The following is a 9,268-nucleotide window of genomic DNA, read 5'->3' as shown; positions in this document are numbered from 1 at the left end:
TTCCCATTAAAACACTCAAATTGGCACCCTGGCAGGTTTCCTAGGTAATTTCTCAGCAAGTGTTATAATATTTGTGGCCAGCAGATGGCACTAGGTATACATAAAAAGTCTTGTAAAGGAACCTTTTTTTAAGTGGACATTTCCTCCTATTTAAAAAAATATTAAACCAGTTTTTCTTTTCTTTTTCCCCTTTTAAATTATAGTTGCACATAATAATGGAATTTGTTATTATGTATTTGTATGTGTACATATAAAACAATATAATTTGGTCGATATCACTCCCTAGCACTTCCCCCTTCCTACCCATCTCCTAACCCTTGGACCCTTTCTGCTACTGATGCCCTTTTGATTTTTAGGAGATCCACATCCACCTTTCATTTTTAAAATTTTTTTATTTTTACTCACATATGGCATTAGAGTGTTTTTTGACTTATTATACATACATGGAAACCTCCACCTTTCTTTTCTTTTTTCTTCTCTAGCTTCCATATATGAGAGAAAATATGACTCTTGACCTCTGAGTCTGACTTATTTTGCTTAACCTAATGGTCTCTACTTCCATATTTTCCCCCAAGTACCATAATTTCATTTTCCTTTCTGGCTGAATAAAACTCTGTTGTATATATAAAACAAAACTCTGTTTTGCCACATTTTCTTTATCCATTCATCTGTTAATAGACACCTAAGCTGATTCCATAGTTTGGTTATTGTGAATTGTGCTGCTATAAATATGGGTATGCACATATCACTGTAGTATAATTACAGGAAATGAGTGAATGTATACACAAGGATCTTATTATGAGACGTCACAAATTTTAAAAAAAGTGCACTACTAATCCAAAGAAAATTGAAATGGATCCAAATATCTTAAGACCGATGTGGTTACATAAAGTTTATACAATTACAAGTTATGCCCTTATTCTTTTTTTATGTTCCATTATTTAATATATTTTTATACTTTTTTATTTATTCTGATTTGTTATGCATGATGGCAGAATGCAATTCATTTCATATTACACATATAGAGCATGATTTTTTTAAGACACTGATTGTACACAGAATATTTTCACACCATTCATGTCTTATACATGCACTTATGGTAATGATGTCTAATTCATTCCACCATCATTCCCACCCCTTGCTCCCTCCTTTCTCATCCCTCCCCTTTGCCCTATCTAAAGTTCCTCTATTCCTCCTATACTCCCTGCCACAATCACCATTATATGTCTGTGTCCTCATATCAAAGAAAACATTCAGCTTTTGTTTTGGGGGGATTGGAATGCTTCACTTAGCATGATATTCTCCATGAGATGTTTTGAAATATGCGCCAGGTGAAATGTTTTGAAATCATGCAAACGTCATGATTTTATTCTCTTTTAGTGCTGAGTAATGTTCCATTGTGTACATATACCAAAGTTTTTCTATCTATTCATCTACTGAAAGGCATCTAGGTTGGTTCCATAATTAACTATTGTGAATAGTGCTGCTATAACAATTGACATAGCTCTGTCCCTGTAGTATGCTGATTTTAATTCCTTTGGGTATAAACCAAGGAGTGGGATAGCTGGGTCAAATGGTGTTTCCATTCCCAATTTTCCAAGGAATCTCCATACTGCTTTCCAGATCTGCTGCACCAATTTGCAGTCCCACCAGCAATGTATGAGTGTGCTTTTTCCCCCCACATCCTTGTCAACACTTATTGTTTTTTTAAATATATATTTATTTTTAGTTGTACTTGTCAATACCTTTATTACCCAGGGCCTCACATGCGCTAGGTGAGCGCTCTACCGCTGAGCCACAACCCCAGCCCCTGTTATTTGTATTCTTGATAGCTGACATTCTGACTGGAGTGAGATGAAATCTTAAAGTAGTTTTGATTTGCATTTCTCTAATTGCTAGAGATGTTGAACATTTTTCCATATGTTTGCTGATTGGTTGTATATCCTTTTCTGAGAAGTGTCTGTTTAGTTCCTTGGCCCATTTATTGATTGGGTTATTTGTTTGTTTTTTTTTTTTTTTTGGTATTAAGTTTCTTGAGTACTTTATATATCCTATAGATTAGTGCTCTATCTGATGTGCTTGTAGTAAAGATTTGCTCCCATTCTGCAGGCTCTCTATTCACCTCACTTATTGTTTCTTTTCTGAGAAGCAGCCTTTTAGTTTGAATCCATTCCATTTATTGATTCTTGGTTTTAATTCTTGTGCTACAGAAGTTTTATTAAGAAAGTTGGGGCCTACTTTTTCTTCCATTAGGTACAAGTTCTCTGGTTTAATTTCTAGGTCCTTGATCCACTTTGAGTTGAGTTTTGTGCATGGTAATAGATAGTTTAACTTCATTTTGTTACATGTTGATTTCCAGTTTTCCCAGCACTGTTTGTTGAAGAGGCTGTCTTTCCTCCAATGTATGTTTTTGGCATCTTTGTCTAATATAAGAAAACTGAAGTTATGTGGGTTAGACTCTGTGTTCTCTATTTTGTACCATTGGTCTACAGGTCTATTTTGGTGCCAATACCATGCTGTTTTAGTTACTGTTGCTCTTTAGTATAGTTTTAAGCCTGGAATAGTAATGCCACCAGCTTCATTCTTCTTGCTAAGGTTTGCTTTGGCTACTCTGGGTCTCTTATTTTTTCAGATGAATTTCGTGATTGCTTTTTCTATTTCTATAAGGAATGCCATTGGGATTTTGATTGGGATTGCATTGAATCTGTATAGTGCTTTTGGCAGTATGGTCATTTTGACAATATTAATTCTGCCTATCCAAGAACAAGGAAGATCTTTCCATCTTCTAAGGTGTTCTTTAATTTCTTTCTTTAGCGTGTTGTAGTTTTCATTGTAGAGATTTTTTTACCTCTTTCGTTAAATTTATTTTATTTTTTTGAGGCTATTGTAAATGGGATGGTTTTCCTAATTTCACTTTCAGTGGATTTGTCATTGATGCACAGAAATGCCTTTGATTTATGGGTTTTGATTTTATATTCAGCTACTTTGTTGAATTCATTTATTAGTTCTAGGAGATTTCTGGTGAAATGTTTTGGGTCTTCTAGGTATAGAATCATATTGTCTGCAAACAGTGATAATTTGGGGGTTTTTTTCCTATCCATATCTCTTTAATTTATTTTGTCTTGTCTGGTTGCTCTGGCTAGAGTTTCAAGAACTATGTTAAATAGAAGTGGTGACAGAGGGTATCCCTGTCTTGTTCCACTTTTTAGAGGAAATGCTTCCAATTTTTCTCTATTTAAAATGATGTTGGCCTGGTGTTTAGCATACATAGCCTTTACAATGTTGAGGTATGTTCCTGTTATCCTTAGGTTTTCAAGCATTTTAAACATGAAGGGATACTGTATTTTATCATATGCTTTCTCAGAATTTATTGAGATGATCATATGATTTTTATCTTTGAGTCTATTGATGTGATGAATTACATTTATTGATTTCCATAAGTTGAACCAACCTTGAATTCCTGAGATGAACCCTACTTGACCATGATATGATGCACTATCTTTTTGATATGTTTTTGTATTTGATTTGCCAGAATTTTATTGAGAATTTTTGCACCTATATTCATTAGAGATATTGGTCTGAAGTTTTCTTTCTTTGATGTGTCTTTGCCTGGTTTTGGAATCAGGGTGATATTGGCCTCATAGAATGTGTTTGGAAGTGTTTCCTCTTTTTCTATTTCATGAAGTAGTTTGATAAGTATTGGTGTTTGTTTTTCTTTAAAGGTCTTGTTGAACTCAGTTTTGTACCCATCTTGTCCTGGGCTTTTCTTGGTTGGTAGGCTTCTGATGGCATCCTCTATTTCCTTGCTTGAAATTGATCTGTTTAAATTGTATATATTATCCTTATTTAGTTTAGGCATATCACATGTCTCTAGAATCTAATTTGTCAATGTCTTTGATATTTTCTATTCTATTGAAGTAGAAATTTTCAAAATAATTTCTAATTATCTTCTGTATTTCTGTTGTGTACATTGTAATATTTCCTTTCTCATCACGGATGTTAGTAATTTGAGTTTTCTCTCTCTTTTTCTTCATTAGCATGGCTAATGGTTTATCAATTTTATTTATTTTTTCAAAGAACCAATTTTTTGTTTTGACAATTTTTTGCTTCAATTTCATTTATTTTAGCTCTAATTTTAATTATTTCCAGTCTCCTACTGATTTGGGGGTTGATTTGTTCTTCTCTTTCAAGGGCTATGAAATGTAAAGTTAGGTCATTTATTTGCTGACTTTTTTTTTTGAAGGAATGAACTCCATGTAATGAACTTTTCTCTTAGCACTGCCTTCATTGTGTCTCAGAGATTTTAATATGTTGTTTCAGTGTTCTCATTTACTTCTAAGAATTTTTTATTCTCCTCCTTTATATCTTTTGCAACCTATTGTTCATTCAATAGCATATTATTTAGTCTCCAGGTACTGGAGTAGCTTTTATTTTTTGTCTTATCATTGATTTCTAATTTCATTCCATTGTGGTCTGATAGAATGCAGGGTAGTAGCTCTACTTTTCTGTATTTACAAAGATATGCTTTGTGGCAAAACATATGGTCTATTTTAGAGAAGGATCCATGTGCTGCTGAGAAGAAAGTGTATTTGCTCATTGATGGATAATATACTCTATATATTTCAGTTAAGTCTAAGTTATTGATTGTATTATTGAGTTCTATAGTTTCTTTGTTTCAGTGGTGAAAGAGGTGTGTTAAAGTCACCCAAAATTATTGTGTTGTGATCTATTTGACTCTTTATCTTGAGAAGAGTTTGATTGATGAACATAGATGCTCCATTGTTTGGTGCATATATATTTATAACTGTTATGTCTTGTTGATGTATGTTTCCATTAAGCAGTATGAAATGTCCATCTTTATCCCTTTTGATTAACTTTGGCTTGAAGTCTACTTTATTTGATATGAGGATGGAAACCTCTGCTTGCTTACATTGGCCATGTGAATGGCATATTTCATCCCGACCTTTAACCTTCAGTCTGTTGGCATCTTTTCCTACGAGATGAATTTCTTGAAGGCAGCATGTTGTTGGGTCTTTTTTTTTTAAATTCAATCTACCAGCTATGTTTTTTGATTGGTGAGTTTAAGCCATTAACATTTAGAGTTATTACTGAAATATGACTTGTATTACCAGTCATTTTTGTATTTAGCTTGACTTGTTTCTCCTTTGGTTGACTTTTTTTATTCTTTGCAGATTTTCATTGTTGTTTTTCATTTCCTCCTCATGGAATATTTTGCTAAGAATGTTCTGTAGTGCAGGCTTTCTTGATATAAATTCTTTTAGCTTTTGTTTATCATGGTAGATTTGTATTTCATTGTCAAATTTGGAACTTAATTTTGCTGAATATCAGATTCTTGGTTGGCATCCATTATCTTTTAGAGCTTGATATATGTTGTTCCAGGACTTCCTAGCCTTGAGAGTCTGGGTTGAAAAATCTGCTGAGATCCCAATTGGTCTTCCCTTATAGGTAATTTGATTTTTCTCTCTTGCTGCCTTTAAAATTCTATCCTTATTCTGTATGATAGACATTTTCATTATAATGTACCTTGAAGTATATCTGTTGTAATTTTGTACATTTTGTATCCTATAGGCCTCTTGTATTTGATTTTCCAATTCATTCTTCATGCTTGAGAAATTTTCCGATATTATTTCATTGAAGAGATTGTGTATTCTTTTGGTTTAAATCTCTGAACTTTCCTCTATCCCAATAAATCTTAAATTTGGTCTTTTGATGGTATCCCATAATTCTTGGATGTTTTGTTCATGGTTCCTTACCATCTTCACTGTGAGGTCAACTTATTTTCAAGATTGTATATTTTGTCTTCATTGTCTGAGGTTCTGTCTTCCAAGTGGTCTAGTCTGTTGGTGATGCTATCTATTGAGTTTTTTAAACTGGCTTATTGTTCCTTTCATTTCAAGGACTTCTGTTTGTTTTGTTTGTTTGTTTTTAGTATCTTTATCTCTTTCTTGAAGTAATCTCTTGCAATCTGTATTTTCTCTCTTATCTCTTTGTTGGTATAAGCCATGATTTTTATCTGTATCTGTTCACTTAGGTCAGTCTTTAATTCCCAAATCATTTTAGTTCTGTATATTCTGAACTCCTTCTTTGACATTTCACTTACTTCACTATCTATGGATTTTATTGTTGTAGTGTCTTGGTTTTTTTCGGGCACTTTCTTCTCTTGTTTTTTCATGATGTCTATGTGTCTTCCTCTCTTGCAGTGTAGATCTGAGGTATTACAGCTTCTGCCCTATTGTTTCACAGTGTACCTACTGGTTACCAATACCTCACTTTTAAGGGAGAAATCAATAGTGTACCCAAATCGCACTCAGTGTACCCAATGTGTAGCCATATATCAGTTAGCTTTTATTTTTACATTTACAGTTTTGTCACTATAAACAGAAATGATGAGTTCAGTTATCTTCAACCATATAATCAATAGGTTTGCATAATGGTTTACAGTTTCTGATGGTGGAAGGGAGAACAAGGGGTTTGGCTGAGATATTTATGAGTAGGATGTGAGAATATGGATGTATTAGATTATATGACTAGTGAGAGGATAATCATAGGAAGTTGGCTGTTAGTCAGAGAAACAAGAGATAGGCAACCCTATGCAAGAGCCCCTGTTACCTCAGCAACAGGATAACTGTTAGCAGCCCTAGTAGAGAAACTTCTGTTGCAGCCAGGCCACAGGGACCTTGTTGATGTCTTACCAGGTCCTTATTTCTGCCTCTTGATAGAAGTGGCGATATCCCTGTTTCCTAGTGGTGGCAGCCTCAATTCTTTATGTTTCCTGATATTGGGCTGTGGAACTATGCTTTGGAATTAGGAACCCCAGTGCAGGGTGGCTCTGCCCGGGGAACTCCGGGCTGTGGTGGCTCAGGGAGGACAGGCAGGCTTATGCCTAGCCTTTTGAGGAGTCTCCATACTGATTTCCATAGCAGTTGCACAAATTTATAGTCCCACCAACAGTGTAACAGTATTCCTTTTTTCTCTACATCCTCTCCAGAATTTATTATTTGTATCCCATTCTGATTGTGAGGTGAAATCTCAGTATAGTTTTGATTTGCATTTCCCTAATTGCTAATGATGTTGAACATTTTTCATGTATTTGTTCACCATTTGCATTTCTTCTTTTCAGAAGTATCTAATTCATTTGACCATTTATTAATTGATTTATTTGGGGTTTGGATATAAAGTTTTTTTAAGCTCTTATTATATTCTAGATATTAATCATCTGTCCGAAGAGTAGCTAGCCAACATTTCTTTCATCCTGTGAGTTCTATCTTCTCATTCCTAATTGTTTCCTTTGCTGTGTAGCTTTTTAATTTGACACCATCTCATTTATTAACCCTTGGCACTATTTCCTGAGCTTTAGAGGTCCTATTGAGAAAGTTCTTGCCTGTACCTATATGTTGAAGTTTTGACCTCATGTTTTCTGCTAGGATTGCAGAGTTTCTGTCTAATCCCAAGGTCTTTGATCCATTGAAGTTTATTTTGTGTAGGATGAGAGATAAGGGTCCAGTTTCATTCTTCTACATATGAATAACCAGTTTTCTCAGCATCACTTATTAAAAAGGCTATCTTTTCTTCAATATATGTTTTTGGCACCTTTGTCAAAGATCAGATGACTGTAGATGTGTGGATTTGTCCTGTGTATTCTATTCTGTAGCATTGTACTTATCTGTTTCATGCTAGTGCCATGAAGTTTTGATATTACAACTACAGAGCTATAGTAATTTGAAGCTATAGTAATTTGAAGACAGGTATTGTGATGCCTTGAGCATTGCTTTTTTTTTGGCTTAAAATTGCTTTTGCTTTTCTGCATCTTTTTTTCTTCCAAATGAATTTTAGGACTATATTTTTCTAGTTCAGTGAAGAATGTAATTGGTATTTTGATGGGGATTGCATTAAATCTGTATTTTACTTTTGGTAATAGGGCCATTTTAACAATAATAATTCTGCCTATCTTGGAGCATAGGAGGTATTTTCATCTTTTTTGTGTTTTCTTTAATTTCTTTCTTTAAAGTTGAATAGTTTTCATTGTAGAAGTCTTTTACCTCCTTGGTTAAAATTATTCCTAGCTATTTTGGAGACTATTGTGAATGAAATTATATTCTTGATTTCTTTCTCAGAAGATTTATTGTTGGTATATAATAAAGCTATTGATTTTGTATGTTGATTTTGTAACCTTCTACTTTGCTAAATTTGTTTATTAGCTGTAGCAGTCTTTTGGTATAACTTTTTGGCTATTCTAGGTATAGAATCACATCATCTGCAAACAGTGATAATTGGACATCTTCCTTTTCTATTTTATCCCTTTTATTTCCTTTTCTTTCCTAATTGCTCTGGCTAGAGTTTTTAGCACTTTATTAAATTGGAGTGGTGAGAGTAGAATTTTTTCTTGTCCCATATTTTGAAGGAAATTCTTTTATTTTTTCCCCCATTTACTGTAAAGTTGGAGTTGGGTTCTTCATGTATAACTTTTATAATGTTGAGTTAGATTCTTTCTATGGCTAGTTTCTTTGTTGTTTTATCATAAATGGATGCTTAATTTTGTTGAGAGTTTCTCTGACTCTCCTGAGATTACTAAGTTTTTTTTTCCTTAATTCTCTTTATGTGATGAATCACATTTATTGATTTGCATATACTAAACCATCCTTGTGTCTCTGGAATAAAACCAACTTGGTCATGGTAAAAATCTAATATGTTTTTGAACATGATTTGCTAATATTTTATTGTTTTTTAAATTGGTCTGTTGGTTTCTTTCCTTGCTGTATCCTTATCTAGTTTTGGTGTGAATGTGATTCTGGCTTTATAGAATGAATTTGGAATAATTTGAGGGGTATTGGCATTAGTTCTTTTTTAAAGGTTGTAGAATTCAGCTCAGAATCTATCTAGTCCTTGGTGTTTCTTTCTTGGAAGGTCTTTTTTTAAAAAAAAAAAAATACTGCTTGTATCTCATTACAGGTTTTTGATCTGTTTAGGTTTTCTGTGTTCTCCTGATTCAACTTTTTAAAACTTTTTTTTTACTTGTAGATGGACATAATATCTTTATTTTTATGTGGTGCTGAGGGTGGAACCCAGTGCCTCACATGTGCAAGGCACATGCTCGACCACTGAGCCACAACCCCAGTCCCCTCTTGATTCAATTTTGCACCATTGTGTTTGTCTAGATATGTATTCATTTCTTCTAAGTTTTCCAACTTTTGGAGTATAAGTTTTCAAAATAGTTGCTAATGATCTGCTGGATTTCTGAGATGTCTAT

This window comes from Ictidomys tridecemlineatus, chromosome 2 (genome assembly GCF_052094955.1).
Source record: "Ictidomys tridecemlineatus isolate mIctTri1 chromosome 2, mIctTri1.hap1, whole genome shotgun sequence".
In the NCBI taxonomy this organism is placed as follows: domain Eukaryota; kingdom Metazoa; phylum Chordata; class Mammalia; order Rodentia; family Sciuridae; genus Ictidomys; species Ictidomys tridecemlineatus.
Note: the sequence above shows the minus strand (reverse complement) of the source record.